The sequence below is a fragment of the Malaclemys terrapin genome, chromosome 8 (genome assembly GCF_027887155.1).
Source record: "Malaclemys terrapin pileata isolate rMalTer1 chromosome 8, rMalTer1.hap1, whole genome shotgun sequence".
Classification (NCBI taxonomy): Eukaryota; Metazoa; Chordata; order Testudines; family Emydidae; genus Malaclemys; species Malaclemys terrapin.
In genome coordinates, this window is record NC_071512.1 from 104,724,949 (window position 1) to 104,741,000 (window position 16,052).

At 50.6% G+C, this 16,052-nt stretch overlaps 1 protein-coding gene across 1 annotated transcript in view; it reads left to right on the top strand.

Annotated features, from left to right (window-relative positions):
* Nucleotides 1-5,876: 5,876 nt before the first annotated feature.
* MOB3C (MOB kinase activator 3C) overlaps nt 5,877-16,052 on the top strand; it is a 45,530-nt gene continuing 35,354 nt past the window's right edge. Inside the window, exon 1 of the mRNA XM_054038689.1 lies at nt 5,877-6,046. The gene's annotated coding sequence lies outside the window, so the exon portion shown is untranslated. The remainder of the gene's footprint in view (nt 6,047-16,052) is intronic.

A 16,052-nucleotide genomic window follows, 5' to 3' on the forward strand; every position in this document is an offset into this window, starting at 1 on the left:
AGTCCCAGGCAGACTGCAAAGGCTACAAAAGGATCTCACAAAATTGGGTGACAGGACAACAAAATGGCAGAGGAAATTCATTGTTGATAAATGCAAAGTAATGCACACTGGAAAACATAATCCCAACTATACATATACAATGATGGGGTCTAAATTAGCTGGTACCACTCAAGAAAGATCTTGGAGTCATTATGGATAATTTTCTGAAAACATCCGCTCAATGTGCAGCGGCAGTCAAAAAAGCAAACAGAATGTTGGGAATCCTTAACAAAGGGATAGATAATAAGACAGAAAATATCATATGGCCTCTATATAAATCCATGGTACGCCCACACCTTGAATACTGCATGCAGATGTGGTCGCCCCATCTCAAAAAAGATATATTGGACTTGGAAAAGGTTCTAACAAAAATGAGTAGGTGTATGGAGTGGCTGCTGTATGAGGAGAGATGAATAAGACTGGGACTTTTCAGCTTGGAAAAGAGACGACTAAGGGGGGATATGATAGAGGTCTATACAATCACGACTGGTGTGGAAAAAGTAAATAAGGAAGTGTTATTTACTCCTTCTCATAACACAAGAACTAGGGGTCACCAAATGAAATTAATAGGCAGCAGGTTTAAAACAAACAAAAGGAAGGATCTTTTCACACAACACACAGTCAGTCTGTGGAACTCCTTGCCAGAGGATGTTGTGAAGGCCAAAACTATAACAGGGTTCAAAAAAGAACTAGATGAATTCCTGAAGGATAGGTCCATCAATGGCTATTAGCCAGGATGGGCAGGGATGGTGTCTATTTGCCAGAAGCTGGGAATGGGTGACAGGGGATGGATCACTGGATGATGACCTGTTCTGTTCATTCCCTCTGGGGCACCTGGCATTGGCCACTTCAGTAGACAGGATACTGGGCTAGATGGACCTTTGGTCTGACCCAGAATGGCCATTTTTATATTCCTCTCTTTTTTTCCCTCTCCTCTGAAAGGTTTTTACTGGTGCTGCTGGATCCAGACAAACCCTCTGGGTCTCTCTAGCTCCCACACGAAACCTACCCTCTGCTGCCAGCCTATGGTGTTACAGGGGTGTTTGGATCAGAATATTTTCCTCTGCCTTGCTTAGCTACCAGAGCGATGTGAAATTTTTGTATTGTTAGAGGTGGAGACCCATTTCAGTCTGATTTGAGCATCCCTGAACTTAGGGGAGGATAGTCCTTCTTGTATCAGAAACAAGGGCACAATCCCAATTTAAAAAAAAAAAAAAATCTGTTGCAGGCCCCTTTAAGAGTTAAAGGGACCAGGATTCTGGATCTCTGTCTCTCTGCTGGCTGTTTGCTTTGGGAGGCTGTGAGTGAAACAAACCTGAGCTGATTAGAGCTGGTTAGAAGAATCTTGCCACCCCTGGGTTACAGTATTATTACTGTTGTCAGTAGGGTGACCAGACAGCAAGTATGAAAAATCGGGACAGAGTATGGGGGGGTAATAGGTGCCCATATAAGAAAAAACCTCAAATATCGGGACTGTCCCTATAAAATCAGGACATCTGGTCACCTGAGTTGTCAGTGACTGTCCCTGTAATTGGTAGCAAAAGGAACAAGATTCAACATCATCTGAAGTGGAGTCCATACTTGGGGGACTAGGGCCCGGTCGTGCTAAGACTTATGGAGGTGACTCGCAGAACTTTAGTGTGTACGGCTCTGCAGGGTTGGGTCCTCTGTGTGGAAGGTGAAATGTACATCAGACACGCTTAGGTCAGACATTTGCTGTCCTGGTGCCACATGTAAACGTCAAGCCATCTGCAAAGGACCAAAGCAAAATGTGAAAAACATCTGTGCCTCCAAACCTCCCAGCTAATGCGAAAAATTAACCGCCCCCGCCCCCGGCCTTGTGGCTGACAGCAGCAGAAGGGAAATCCCAGAGAGGTTGGAGACGGAGACTCACGATTTAATGTAAGTACAAAATGACTGTGGACTGAGGTCCAGATGCTCAGCGAGTGGGAATTGACGTGGCTGCGTTGATTTCAGTGGCGCTAAGCTGACTTGCACTTGTTTAGGATCTGGCCTAGAGGCCGATGGCCCGGAAAGGGAACAGATTGGGGGGAGCTTGTCTTCTTGTTTCCCATTTGTTTCCTTTTCTTGAGGCACAGTTTAGAATTCAGAGCTGCAGGGGGAGGGAGGGAGGGTGGGTCTGTGATTTTTGCAAGCTGATGGGTCTGTGGCTTCCTGCCTCCTGGATGACTCATGTTCACTCAACTCGATTCTGAAGTGTGATAAAAAGGGAAAGGCAGATCTAACCGTTCCTCCTGTCTTGCTCAGCCAGTGGCTAAGATGGCAGGTGAGGAGCACTCTGCACCAGGAATGGAATGTGACATGGACGGGGCAATGACACGGCCGCACCTGCTGTTGCAATTACTAGCCATAAGCTCTGATCCACAGCCCGTTGATGTCAGTGGAGGGTCTATTAACTTCAATGGGCATCGGACCAGGCCCACAGTGCTGAGAAGGGGCAACACTTGTGATGCAGGCAGGCTGGGGAGTAGTGGGAGGCAGTGTCCCCGACTAAGCAAAATCTTTGGCGGCTGATCTGAATCTCTCACAGTGGTGTCACTCCGGAGACTTCAGCGGAGTTACTCCTGGTGTGAACCAGTGGAAGTAAGATCAGAGTTTCCTCTGTCTTGCTTTACTGCCGGAGCTGTGTGAAATTTTAATATTGTTAGGGGTGGATTTAAAGCAAGACCCCACCCAGATCCGAGCATCCCTGAATTTTGGGGAGGAGCCAGATTTCAGTGAGTGTAACTATACATTTTCTTGCAGTGTATTATTCAGCGGCTAGGTCACCCTGTGTGCTGTACAGAGTTCCAGGCAGAGTGCGACTATGCTAGTAAACCAAGGAGACAAAGTTGGGAGTCAAGCTACATGGAAGCCTGTTTGTTTTTGTCTTTAGCTGTGGTTTCTTGAATAAATGCCTCCTGTTCAAGAATGACTATGCTTCTATAAACCATGATAGCAAGGAGGTGACCTGACAGAGGTATATAAAATAATGAACGGTCTTGAGAAGGCCAGTTGGCAACATCTTCCGCACAAGGGGCATCTGATGAGATGAAAAGTTACTATCCTAAAATTGGTGAAAGGAAGTACATTGGGAACAATTAACCTGTGGAACTCACTGCTACAGGATATCATTTTAGAGAAAAAGATGGATCTAAAGTAAAGTTTGGGCAATTATATGGGTAATAACTAGTGTCTGGATGTATACTAACCAGGATAAAAGCATATGAACTATACCTACCATCATGCTGCATGATAAAGGGCTGCCACTGGGAGATGCATATATAAGCCGGTTGTTGCAAAACTCTAACTCTGAAGCATCTTTGGTGCTGATCCCTGTCAGAGGAAAGTTATTGGCACTGTGGACCTTTGGTCTAAGCCTGCATGGTCCTAAACATTAAACTGGCCAGTCTAGCTTCATTGCCCAAGCAGAGGGAGAGAAAAGTAAAGTAACTTAGGATGCACTCTGGCTGAATTCCCATTGACTCTATCTAAGAAGGCATGTGTCCCCTGACTGCTCAACGAGGCCCATAAATAGTGGGAAATAAATGAGACCTTTCATATGCTTTAATTTGAGTAACTGAAGCTGCCATTAGTAGCAGAGGGATTTGATTACATATATGTTGATGGTCCCCTTTAAGAAAATCAGGGTATTGTTAGTAGCTACAAGCCAATCTTGGGGGGCCGGGGGAGGATCGTTATGTAGCTTATGTAGCCAATAGTTAATGGACAATGTGGGCAGACTTGGCCCTAAATCTCCCTTATATAGAATGAGGGTTTACCGAAGCTAAGAACAATAGAAATGTTGCCATGGTGTTTCTCCCCCCCGCCCAATATAAACCCCTTTTGCAAACATTCTCCAGCAATGTTTGCTACCCAAACGCTGTAGCTTTGTGCCAATACAAGGCAATCTGATGGCGAAACTGATTATAAGCAAAGGCTAAGCTGCTGAGCTGAGAGAGAGAGGCAGAAAGCAAACCTACAGGGCAAACAGTGAAGGAAATTGGATGTGCAAAAGCCTTTGTCATAGAAATTGAAGGTGTTGTTAATTACACAAGTACAGAAACTTGCTGTGTAGAACTCGCGGGGGGCTTGATTCTCGATTCCTCACACCCCTAAAATGTCCATAGGATTTAGAGGCAGCTTTGGGGGCCACCAGGATTGCAGGTTTATACCGGGAGTTTTGGTCCCCTTAAGGAACTTTATCATATACAAATGTAAAGACCCAATCTTGCTCATAGAAACAGGCTCAGTTACACCAAACTGCAGGATCAGAGCTCTGTTTTGAATGTGACATTTAAAGGAAGCAACTTTAAAGCCAATTCGCTCAAGAGAACCTCTCTTTTTCTGAACACTGGTGAGGGTTATGCTAGCACTGAAGGCTAAATCCACCAGCTGATTTTCAGTGGCAGAGGGAAAGCGAATAGTAAATGTTTCTCTCCCCCTTCTCTCTCCTCCGGTCCCACCCCTCAATTAACTTTTTCATTTGGAGAGCTACTGCCACATGTAACATTCCTTTGTAAATCTGTGGGCTGGAGCCAACTAGGAGAAGCCCAATGAAAGACCCACAGCCAAAGGAGATATTGCAGCATCAAAGCATGATGTGTGCTTTACACTTTCCCAGGGAACATGCTACACAGCAAAAACCTCCACAGAGTGGAGAGACAAGGAGGGTGAGGTAATCTCCTTTATTGGACCAACTTCTGTTGGTGAGAGAGACAAGCTTTCGAGCTACACAGAGCTCTTCTTCAGGGCTGGGAAAAGGACTCCCAGCATCACAGCTAAATACAAGGTAGAACAGATTGTTTAGCACAGGTAGTTAGCCGCACATATTCTAAGGGATCATTCAGGCCTATTAACACCCCTCCAGTCATTGTGGGTGGGGGTTTAAAGGGTTACAGATTGTTGTAAAAAGCAATAAATCCAGTGTGTCTATTTGGTCCATGATTTTTAGCATCTAACAGTCTCATTTTTTGAAGGAATTGTGCAGGTCTCCTTGAGGACGAGGACTGAGAGGTCAACTGTAGAGCGATCGCTTGGTGACAAGTGCTCACCCACAGGTGAGATGAGGTTTTTTGTTTATCATTTTTCTGTGTGAGTTCATTCAAGAGCGTGGTGATTGTCTGTCTGTTTTACCCACATGGTTGTTATAGGGGCATTTAGCGCACTGGATAAGATACGCCACACGTTGTGATAGGCATGTGTGGGACCTATGGATCATGAAAGGTGTGTTGTGGGGGGTGTTGATCATCATAACAGACCCGCACATGACATAGCTAGGAGCTTAAATTCATAACTCTGCTAGATGCTAGAACCCATGGACTGAATACAGACACTGGATTTATGGCTTATTACAACAACCTGTAACACACTAAATTCCCCCCTCCACAGCTTTCCTGCCCCCCAGGACTGGAGGGGTGATAACAGACAACTTCACCTGAAATGATCCCTTGAAATATATGTTAACTACTAATGCGAAACAACCTGTTCCACCTTGTATTTAGCTGTGACTCACTGAGTGATTTCCCACACCTGAAGGAGAGCTCTGGGTAAACTCCAAAGCTTCTCTCTCTCCCCAACAGAAATTGGTCCAATAAAAGTTACTCCCTCACCCTGTTTGTCTGTCTAATATCCTGAGACCCACATGACTACAACTACGCTGCATACCACAGAGTGGAAGCAGGAGACAGAGAGATTGAGGCGTAGGGGGCAGGGCAAGCGACGGGTTCTTTCTTTCTTTTTTGTCAGTTATTGCTAAGGCAGCTGTACTCTGGACACACTCAGGATATGACATCACTGGGAGGGGGGGTGGGAAAGATCAGGCAGAGTTTCTTTAATGAAAACCCCAGCAAGGGTTGGTGTGTGTGTGTGTGAGGTTTTTCCCTGACCCCGGGATCTCACAGCTAAACCGAGGGAGCCCAGAAGGAATCCGGAGGATCTAGCTAGTTGACCTTTCCATACACTCGGGAGGGATTCGGTCTCTAATTCAGATCAGTTCTGGAGTTAGGTGAGTGTTTGTTTTTTGTTTTGTTTTAAACTTTCCTTAAGAAGTTTCTGGCTTGCTCTGAGAATAACTGTCTCCCAGCAAAGCCCCTTCCAGCTACAACCTCCCACTTTCCCTGCTAGCCTATTGTGTGTCACAGTCCCACTGGGAACAAGAGCAAACGCAGCCAAGAGGATTGATTTCCCCCAACTTCAGAGCCCCGCCATGAAGTTGCAGATGGTACATTTTAGGGGGAGGGGGCATTTCAGGAGTTGGATGCTGCAAACTAGGGTCCGCTCAGCTGGTGCGCTTGTAAATATTTAGTGACCCCGTGTTTTGTGACATCCGGGGCGAGCGTGAGGGGCTAGCCACAGCAGAGGGGGAATGAATGTGGCTTTCAGAGCCGATGAGTGGAGTAAATGCCACTTCCTGGAGTAGAAGAGGATCGAAAACAGCCGAAGTTTGGAAGCAGTATTCTGTGCTTAGCAGAGTTTGGACAGGGGCCAGTTGCCACTGGAAGGCTACGCTGGGGTCTGGGAGCAGAAATGTACTTTGTATGGTTATAGTGTTTTGCAGTTAAATGGCCCATAGCTAGTGGCTTGAGTGAGGCAATTGCATGTCCTGGAAGCTGGTCCATACATGTTGGCGTGAGCGCATGGAGTTCGGGAGGAGCTTGGGTTTGCCCAGAAGATGAGTTGTAGAGGGTTGGTGCGTCGTGTTTTTTGGTATCATGTCTGACCCTCACATGGGGGCTGCGCGGCTCACGTGCTCCGAACAGGCAGCAGGAGCCCCTGAGCCCAGGCCTTTTGGGGTTGTGCCTCTGTAGCAACTGTTACTAAGGACTGGACCTGGTCCCTCCAGTGCTAGGAGCATGAGCCTTTACTGATTTACATGGCTGTTAGATCAGACCCCAAATCCCTTAGCTGGCAGCGGTGGAAGATCCATGTCCTCTGCGGATCAGGCCCAGAGTGGGACGTGTAACACACACTGGCCAGGGAGCTACACCTCCCTTCTGCTTTCCAAGTAAGAGGATCGGTCTAGTGAGAGGAAGGTTGGCCCGGTGGTGAAGACATTCGACTCTGACCTGGGGTCAATTCCCCCTCTGCCACAGACTCGCCATGTGACCTTGGGCCAGTCACTTAGCCTCCCTGTGCCTCCGTTCCCGGATAACAGCACCACCCTACCTCACAGAGGTGTGGGGAGGAAAAAGACATGGTGGGAGCAGGTGATGGGGGCCAGATAGACCGAAGCTGTGTCCTGGTCCCTTGGGGAACAAACACTACAAGGAGGCGTGATCAGAGGCGAATTCTAAGAGGGTGTTGGAGGAGCAGCAGCCGAGGTGCGTGATGCCAAGCACTCAGTGGGCTAGCACTGGGCAGAGTGATGGGCCAGCCGGTAACACCAGCTTGGGGCAGGGAAATCGTGGGGCAGGCGGAGGTGACAGTGGAGGGAGCCGCAGGCAGGCTGGGTGATACCAGGCAGTGGGCGTGGAGGCAGCAGATGGGGACTGCCTGGCAGTGGGCGGGGTGAAGAAGGAGTGAACAAAACCAGGCAGGGGGCAAGGGTCTGGAAGCAGACATCTGCTTGGCACAGTTGTAGTGTTTCGCACTTGGGGACAGAAGGGGGTTTCCAAGTCCTGAGCGATCTGGTGGGAAATCGCCACAGGGGTAACCTGGGCTCCGCTCTCCTGGCTGCAACTTCTCAGGCTGTCCCCTGATTGCAGCAACCAGAAGGGTGATGCCCTACGTGGGTCTTGGTGCCTAGTTTCTGTGGTGGTTGGTGCTGCCTCTGAACAGTGAGACTGTGCGGGAAGTTCCCTTCCTGGGACCCACAGACAGATTCCCATGACATCTAGCAGGTAAATGTTGTTCTGCGCTTCTTGGAGATCATCATCTCTCGACTGGGGCTCCTCTTCCGATCTTCCTCTCCCAGGCTAGTTCGCTTTGGCCTCTCCCCCAGCCCTTCACGCCCCAGCCAGCAAGCCCCCCCAGTAATTTCCTTGGAACGTCTCCTGGAATTTTCCATCCTTTGTGACGGCATTTGGGATCTGCGGCCAATAACCCCGTTCCTCCAAGGCAGTGCAGCCCGGGGTCTGGCTTCAGCAGGAAGCCAAGAGAAACCAGCCCTGTTTGGGGAACATTGAGGTCAAGTGATCATTTAAAAAACATAATCCTGTCATGTCCCCTTCGATTAGTTAAACTCAAAGGCTGTACAAGGACAGGGCGCAGATGGTTGACTTGGGCATAACGCTGCTGGTCTGTTTCCAAACATACGGCTCTTTGTATCAGGGTTTCATGACAACAATAACGAGACTCCAAACCTATAAATGCTTATGCGCATGCTTAACTGTGTCAAGTGTCAGAGGGGTAGCCGTGTTAGTCTGAATCTGTAAAAAGCAGCAGAGGGTCCTGTGGCACCTTTAAGACTAACAGAAGTACTGGGAGCATAAGCTTTCGTGGGTAAGAACCTCACTTCTTCAGATGCAAGAAGTGAGGCCTAGCGTCTGAAGAAGTGAGGTTCTTACCCACAGAAGCTTATGCTCCCAATACTTCTGTTAGTCTTAAAGGTGCCACAGGACCCTCTGTTGATGCTTAACTGTGAGCATCCTTGTCCCATTGACTGCAGAGGCATGTGTGTACCTGAATGCAGGATCAGAGCCCAGCTAAGACTAGTTAAGTATCAGAGGGGTAGCCGTGTTAGTCTGGATCTATAAAAAGCGACAAGGAGTCCTGTGGCACCTTCTAGACTAACAGGTTAGTCTATAAGGTGCTGTTAGTCTAGAAGGTGCCACAGGACTCCTTGTCGCTTCTTAAGACTAGTTAATACAGTTGCAGGTGCCTGATGGGACAGCTGGCTGGAGAGGTTAATTAGGGTTACCATTCGTCCGGATTTACCCGGACATGTCCTCCTTTTGTGTGCTAAAAATAGCGTCCGGGGGGAATTTGTAAAGCACTCACAATGTCCAGGATTTCCCCCTCCCCCGGCAGAGCGAGCGGCTGGGAGGGCTGCAGGAAAGTCCCGGGCTGGACTCCTGAGCAGCTTCCTCCTCCCACCCCTCCCTGCATTCTGAGCCGGCCGGCAGCTCCTCCTCCTGCAGCCCGCTCCGGCAGCCCTGTGCAGGGCCAGGGACCGGGTTTTGTGTTGTGCAGGGGAGCTCAGCCATGTGTCCGGCTGGCACAGAGCCCAACACCCTGTTCTGAGCAGCAGGGTAAGGGGGCCAGGGAGGTTCTGGAGGGGGCAGTCAAGAAACGGGGGGGGCTTTTTGGGGGGAGTGGAGAAAGTTTTGGGCAGTCAGGGTACAGGTAGGGGGTAGGGTCCTGGGGGGCAGTTGGGGGGGGTCTTAGGAGGGGGCAGTTAGGGGACAAGGAACAGGGAGTCTTAGGTAGGGGGTGGGGTTCTGGAGGGCAGTTAGGAGCAGGGGTCCCAGGAGGGGGCAGTCAGGGACAAGGAGCGGGGGGCTGGGGGTTTGGGAGTTCTGGGGGGGAGCTGTCAGGGGGCAGGAGTGGGGAGAGGGATCGGAGCAGTCAGGGGACAGGGAGCAGAGGGGTTTAGATGGGTTGGGAGTTCTGGGGGGGGCTGTCGGGGTGGGGAGTGGTTGGATGGGGCGTGGGAGTCCCAGGGGTCTGTCTGGGGGTGGGGGTGTGGATAAGGGTTGGGGCAGTCAGGGGACAAGAGGCAAGGAGGCTTAGATAGGGAGTGGAGTCCCGGGGGGCAGTTAGGGGCAGGGGTCCCAGGTGGGGGCAGTCAGGGGACAAGGAACGGGGGGAGGGTTGGAGGTTCTGGGGGGGCGGGAAGTGGGAGGGGCAGGGGCGGGGCTAGGGCGGGGTTCCTCCCGTCCTCTTTTTTGCTTGTTGAAATATGGTAACCCTAGGTTAATATCCAATCGAAATATCTCGCTATTATCCTTTTAAAACTTCAGCTAGCAGCTTCCTCGCTGACTTCTCCAATGCTCGTCTGCTATCGAAGTAATGTGTCAGCAGGGGACTTTCCTCTTTTGCTGTTGAGAGCAGAGAGGAATTCCCTCAAACTTCAGAGGCGCCGAAGTCGGCCACTGAGATGGCTAGGAGTAGGACTACAGGCCTCTTTATTTTGTCACGCAGAGTCTGCCTAGCTGGAGTCCGCAGCGCACGGCCACTTCGGGTATGCCCGCATGGCAGAAAAACCAAAACCCACCGCAGTGAGTCTCAGAGCCCAGGTCAACTGACTCAGGCTCGCAGGTCTCGTGCTACGGGGCTCCAAATAGCAGTGTAGATGTTCTTGCTTGGGCTGGAGTCACAGGCACTGACCTTTCTTATTCCCTCTGGGTGCTCCACCCTCGCTCTGCCCCGAGGCCCTGCTCTCGCTCCCCCCCCGCCCCGAAGCCCTTCCCGCCCGCCCACTGCTTGCTCCTCTCCATCCCCCATCATCCAAATGCCTCCCGTCAGCCGCTCGCTGATGGGTGGCTAGTCCCGGGGCCCCGCCAAACAGCTGTGGATGGTGAGTGTTGAGGACCCCCTATCTTTTTTCCATGGGTGCTTGAGCTGTGGAGCACCCATGGAGTCGGCGCCTAGGGCTGGAGCCTGGGCTCTGAAACTCGAGTGGGAGTGTCTGCATTGCTATTTCTAGCCCCGTCGGACGAGCTGCAAACCCAAGTCAGTTGACTCAGGCTCTGAGGCATTGCCATGTTTGGGTGTTTTTGCAGATACACAGGCCCCCAGGTCACCCACAAACCACATGCATGTGGCATGAGAGAGGAAATTTGTAACTGTCAACTCCCAAAACCCAAGAGTCAGTGAACTAAAAGGGTAACTCTTAACTAGGCTGGTAGAGAGATCTGGTACACTCACGAGCAGGGCAGGGGTGTAGAGTTGGGAAAGGGGTAGGACCAAGTCTGTCCACTAGAGAGCAGCGTTGCAGGGGCATGCAGACCAGTTTGTTGTAGATTCAGGCTCTGCGCAGATTCAGGCAGCCTCCAACAGACAGGTTGATCCACGCCTGGATGTTTCGAGGGACACTCACATTTTACAGAGAGGCCCCCAAAAGTTGGTTGCTTGCCTTCCCACCTCCGGGTTCAAAAATGCAAGAGGGCATGGGGCCCTTTGCTTCAAACTGGGGCCTTGCGTTTCCTAAAGATGGATTTTTACCCCCACCGGAAATTCACGCATGGATTTGAGAGCCTGCGATCTGTGACCCGCCCCTGGCTGAGCATCTCCTTAGGAGCTGGTGGCATGTCAGATGGTGTTAGGGTGTTAAATGCCTCGCTCCGTCCCAGCATGAGAGCAGCTGTTCCGCTGCTTTAAAATTTGGATCGTGCTGCTCAGTGGCTGTTTGAGGTTATCGGAGCCAGATGCTTGTGTGAGTCTTTGACCACCGGCATGTGAGAAGGGATTTAATTCATTAAAGGTTTCAAACAGCCTCCCAGCACTGCATTTAATTGTAGATCAAGTACCAAGCTGTGTTCTCAGCCGATGAGCAGATGGATACATTTTCCTGGCTGATCTTTTAGTTTTGGTCACCCAGTGCTGCTCAGTTTGCTTTCTCATGGTTTATTAATAATACTTACTTATTCATTCTTTCTGGTAGCAGCCACAATGCAGGAAGGCCCAGATCTTAAACGAGATTTACGTGGCTAGCTTCCAGGCACCTGGGCAAGTCACAACCTCCCTGCCTCAGTGTCCCCATTTCTAGAACTACAGTATATTTGAGGATCTGGGCCTAAACGCTTTTTAACGGACAAGGAAGCCCAGTCCTTGCCTTGAGGAGCTTTCAAGCTAAACACAGCAAAACTGAGCAAGGAGAGGGGTGCACCATATATACCCTCGTTCTAAAAATAGGGAAACTGAGGCAGGGAGTGACTTGCCCAGATGCCTGAGAAAATCAGAATCAGCGCTGGGATTCTGTTCTGTTCTCATACTGTGCCCATCACCTTGGTATCTGGGCACTTGGATTAGAACTCAGGAGCTCCCCGCTGCCCAGTCTATCTCTTGCCACAGCCCTCAGTTTATCACTTTCCCCATTCGTGCAACTTTCCTTTCCTCTTTTGTGTGTACCTGTGTAACAAAGTGGAGATGACGCTCGAGAACCTGTTTGATTACCCCTGTGCCCTGCATCTTACACCCTACGCTGGCTGAACTTCTCATGTTTAAAGGTTGCTGTGCATATTGGGAGGTCTCTGAAGCTGGACTGATGACTAGGGGAACTGAAACTTAGCCAAATGTGCTGTGGGTGCCGTTTTAGTTTGTGGCTTCCTTCTGCATCTGACCCTGTTAGTCTCTAAGGTGCCACAAGGACTCCACGTTGTTTTTGCTGCTACAGACTAACACGGCTACTGCTCTGAAACCTATCACCCTGGATGAATATTCATTTTGTATTTGGCTGTGGCAGTGTGGTCTAGTGAGTAGTGGGAGTCAGGAGAGAGCTGGGTTTTATTCCGAGGTAAATCAGTCAGGACCCCATTGTGTTGGGTGCTGTACATACACCTAGTAAGAGAGAGTCTGTGCCTCAGAGTTTACAATCTAAATAAACAAGACAGACAAAGAATGGGAGAGGAAACTGGCATCAAGAGGTTCAGTGACTGCTCTGGGTCACACAAAAACACAGCCAGGAACACCCATCCAGGCCCTCCTGACTCCCAGTGCCGCCGCTGAGCTGCTGTGTGACTTTGGACAACTCACGGAACTCCACCCGTGCTTCAGTTTCCCCATCTGTGCAATGGAGCTGACGGGACTGGCCCAGAGCTTTGGCATTCTGCGTCTGAAAAACGCTAACCCTTGCACCAGTAACGCCTGTCCTTTTGAGGCACAGAGGAACCTGTTCTTGGAAAACTATTAAGAGAAGCCTTGCGTTTCTTCAGTGTTGTATGCATATAACTATATTGGACAGGGGCATGATTATTTTAACCGAGATAGTTATTCCAGTACAACCCCTAGTGTGGACACCGTTATACCGCTATAAAGGTGCTTCTGCTAGCGTGGCTTATTCCCCTTTCCGAACAGGCAGGGCTATACCAGTGTAAACCACTTTTTTCCCAGTATAATTCCCTCTTTAACTTGCTAATGGAGACAGGCTGTAAGTTACAGCTCTGCATATGGACACCTATTTTGGCTTAGCCGTGGCTTGAGCATTGGCTTAGGTGGTAAATTTACAGGCACAGACTAGACCAATTAAACCAGTTTTAAACCGATCTGGATTTTCCCTGATTGAATTAAACCAGTTTAAGCTAAACTGGTGCCTCCTCTCAGTGTAGACAAGGCCATGTGCCTAGAGGAAGGAGCACAGTGCAGCTGGCGCTGAAATTGGCAGCCAAGTCAATGCTGGAGCTTATATTCGTGCCTGACCCAGCAGATACAGGAACAGGGCTTCCCCTTCCTTCCTTCGTCTACACTACTGAGGCCTTTCTCCTGCAGCTCCCTGGCAAAGGAATCTGGGACCCTGGCTGGTGAATGGAGCACTGTGGGGAGGGGGAGGGAGCCATCGCTCTCCAACTTCCTGCCTCCCCGGGCAATTGTGAGATGCGGCTGCTGGGACAGGAAGGGCCCCGCTCACAATGGGGGCAGCGCAGCAGGAAAGGTAGCCGGGGCTCCGGCCGGGACAGCCACCTGTCGGCATTCCACATCTGCTTCCGTCCATCCTGACGCTGGAGCGAGGATGCTGCTCGCTGAGGGGCTGGGAAACTGGACGGAGCTGGTGCTATGAATGCCTGGGAGACTGCAGGACAGGCTGATTGGCTCAGGCACAGGGTTGGGAGTCAGTTCAATTCCTGGCTTTACCATGGGCCTGCTGGGTGACCTCAGACAAGTCACGTCCCTGCCTCGTGCCTCAGTTTCCCCTCCTGTCTGTTGGCTATATAGATTGTAAGCTTTCTGGAGGCAGGGACACTCTCTCTTACTATATGTCTGTACGGTGCCTGGTAAAATGGGGCCTCTAGATGCTATTGCAGTGTTAGTTCTAATTCACGAAATTCCCTGCAATCCAGTTAGCAACGGGCCCAAAACCGGGGGTGCGAGTGTCCCCGGTCTCTGCAGGAGGGAGGATGATGTTCTCCTGAAGTTTAGGTTCTCAGGGTTGATTTGAGGGGCTCTGTGGCTTTTTGGTGCCTCTAGTGGACTGATTTCCATGAAATGAAACAACCATTGGAACATGGAACCCGGCTAAGCCACTCAACAAAAAATGGGTGGTTTCTCCCAACCCCTCAGCAAGGAACTAATAGCAAATGCTGTAGTAAGGTCTCACCAGCGGAAGGAATACTCGGGGTGATCGAACCCTCTGAGTACCAGAAGCCACGAGTGGATCACTCCATAATTGCCCTTTCTGTACACTCCCCGTGAAGCGCCGGTAGAGGCCGCTGTCAGCGACTGGCTACTGGGCTAGATGGACCATGGTCTGACGCAGTACGACACTTCTTCTGTACGGAGGGGCAGGACTGTGCAGGGGCCAGTCTCCTGGTTGGCCACAGACTTCTTGGGCAACTCACTTAGACACGCTGTGCCTCAGTTTTCCATCCATAAAATGGGGATCATGCACTTACTTACTGCACCGGCGTGTGGCGAGGGTAAATGCATTACAGATCATGAGATGCTCCGATACTATGGTAACAGGGGCCACATAAGTACCTTAGATCGGACAAATCCCTATGTGGACTGGCTACATTGTATTTAGCACCGGTAGGAACCCGCTGCGGTTTCAAGCAAGGGGAAGCTTGTTTGGGACAAACAGCAGCTCTGTCCGTCCGCACTCTGGGTTGCATTGGTTCTGCGTTGCCGGTGGCTGTAACTAGGCCAAAGGTTGAAGGGTTATTGATCTACTCCAGCGCACGTCCTGGCATGCCCGGAAGTATCACCAGTGATTAAACAACAGCTGAGAAAGAACCGATGCGTGATTCAGCAGCTTTGTTTTGCAATGGGTCTCCTGGTCACTAGGACAACTTAGCGAAAGGCTGGGGTTTCTGATCAGGTCCCCGTTCGCTCCATGATTCAACCCCTGGGTGGCATCACAGAGATCCCATGTGCAATCGTCAGGGCTGACGTTGCTCAGCAGGGATGAGTTCTGGGCCTCCCAGAGAAATATTTAAGCAAATTCTTATCAAGAAAATAATACTTGTATAGTGCTTTTCACCTGCCGGTCTACAGATCTGTGACGGCGTGTGTTAGCCCTTTGCAGTTCCCTGCTGGGAGCCCCGAGGTCCTACTACATGATTCCCCAAGAAGCCGTGAGCTGAGAAGAAAAGAGCAGCAAAGGTGGGTCCTCCAGGCTTGCCTAGAGAGGACTCTCTGAAGCAGTCACTTTGGAAAACCACAGAGACCTGGTCCTTCCAGGGCTAGAGGGGCTGGCAACAGCCAATCAGGGCCCTGCTGACTCGGATAAAAGGAGCTGCCTGGTGGTTAGTGGAGCAGTCCCTGGCTAGGACTGGAGGAGAGAAGGAGGGAGTCTCTCTCTGGGCAATACACCGAGTTCATGGCTGGCTGAACCTGCACAACAGGGATTGCAGAGAGAGTAACCTGGGGATACCGGCCCTGAGCTAAGGCTGGAGATAAAGGGCCTGGTTGGAAGAAGCCCAAGGAAGCAGCAGTGACGGATTGGAGAGGGCAGTATGTGGCTACTGTGCATAGGGTCCCTGGACTGGAACCCAGAGCAGTGAGTGAGCCAGGTTCTGCCACCAGCCACTGGTGTAAACCCCACAAAGGGGATGGGGCTTATCTGGGACTCTGAACAAACGGCCAAATTTAAAGGGCCCAGAGCTGCAGCGGAAGATCCTAGCGAGGGCAAATAGACTGTTTATTTACTAGACTCTTTAATACCCTGGAAGGGTCATTCAGACTTCGTGATTCGGCTGGAGAGCCAAGCCACGGAAGGCCTTGAGGGTGGCCAGCAGGGTGCAGGCGGCACCAGGGGTGAGAAAAGGAAGGCAGTACTGCACCCTGCCACTTGGAGGCGCTCAAGAGGTGAGTGCCCCTATCCAGGATAGCAGATCAGTGGTGCCTCACAAAGCACCCTGGTCAGATAGAGAAGAATTAAACGAAGGCAGGCAGAGTGACGTCCCCAAAAGCAGCAG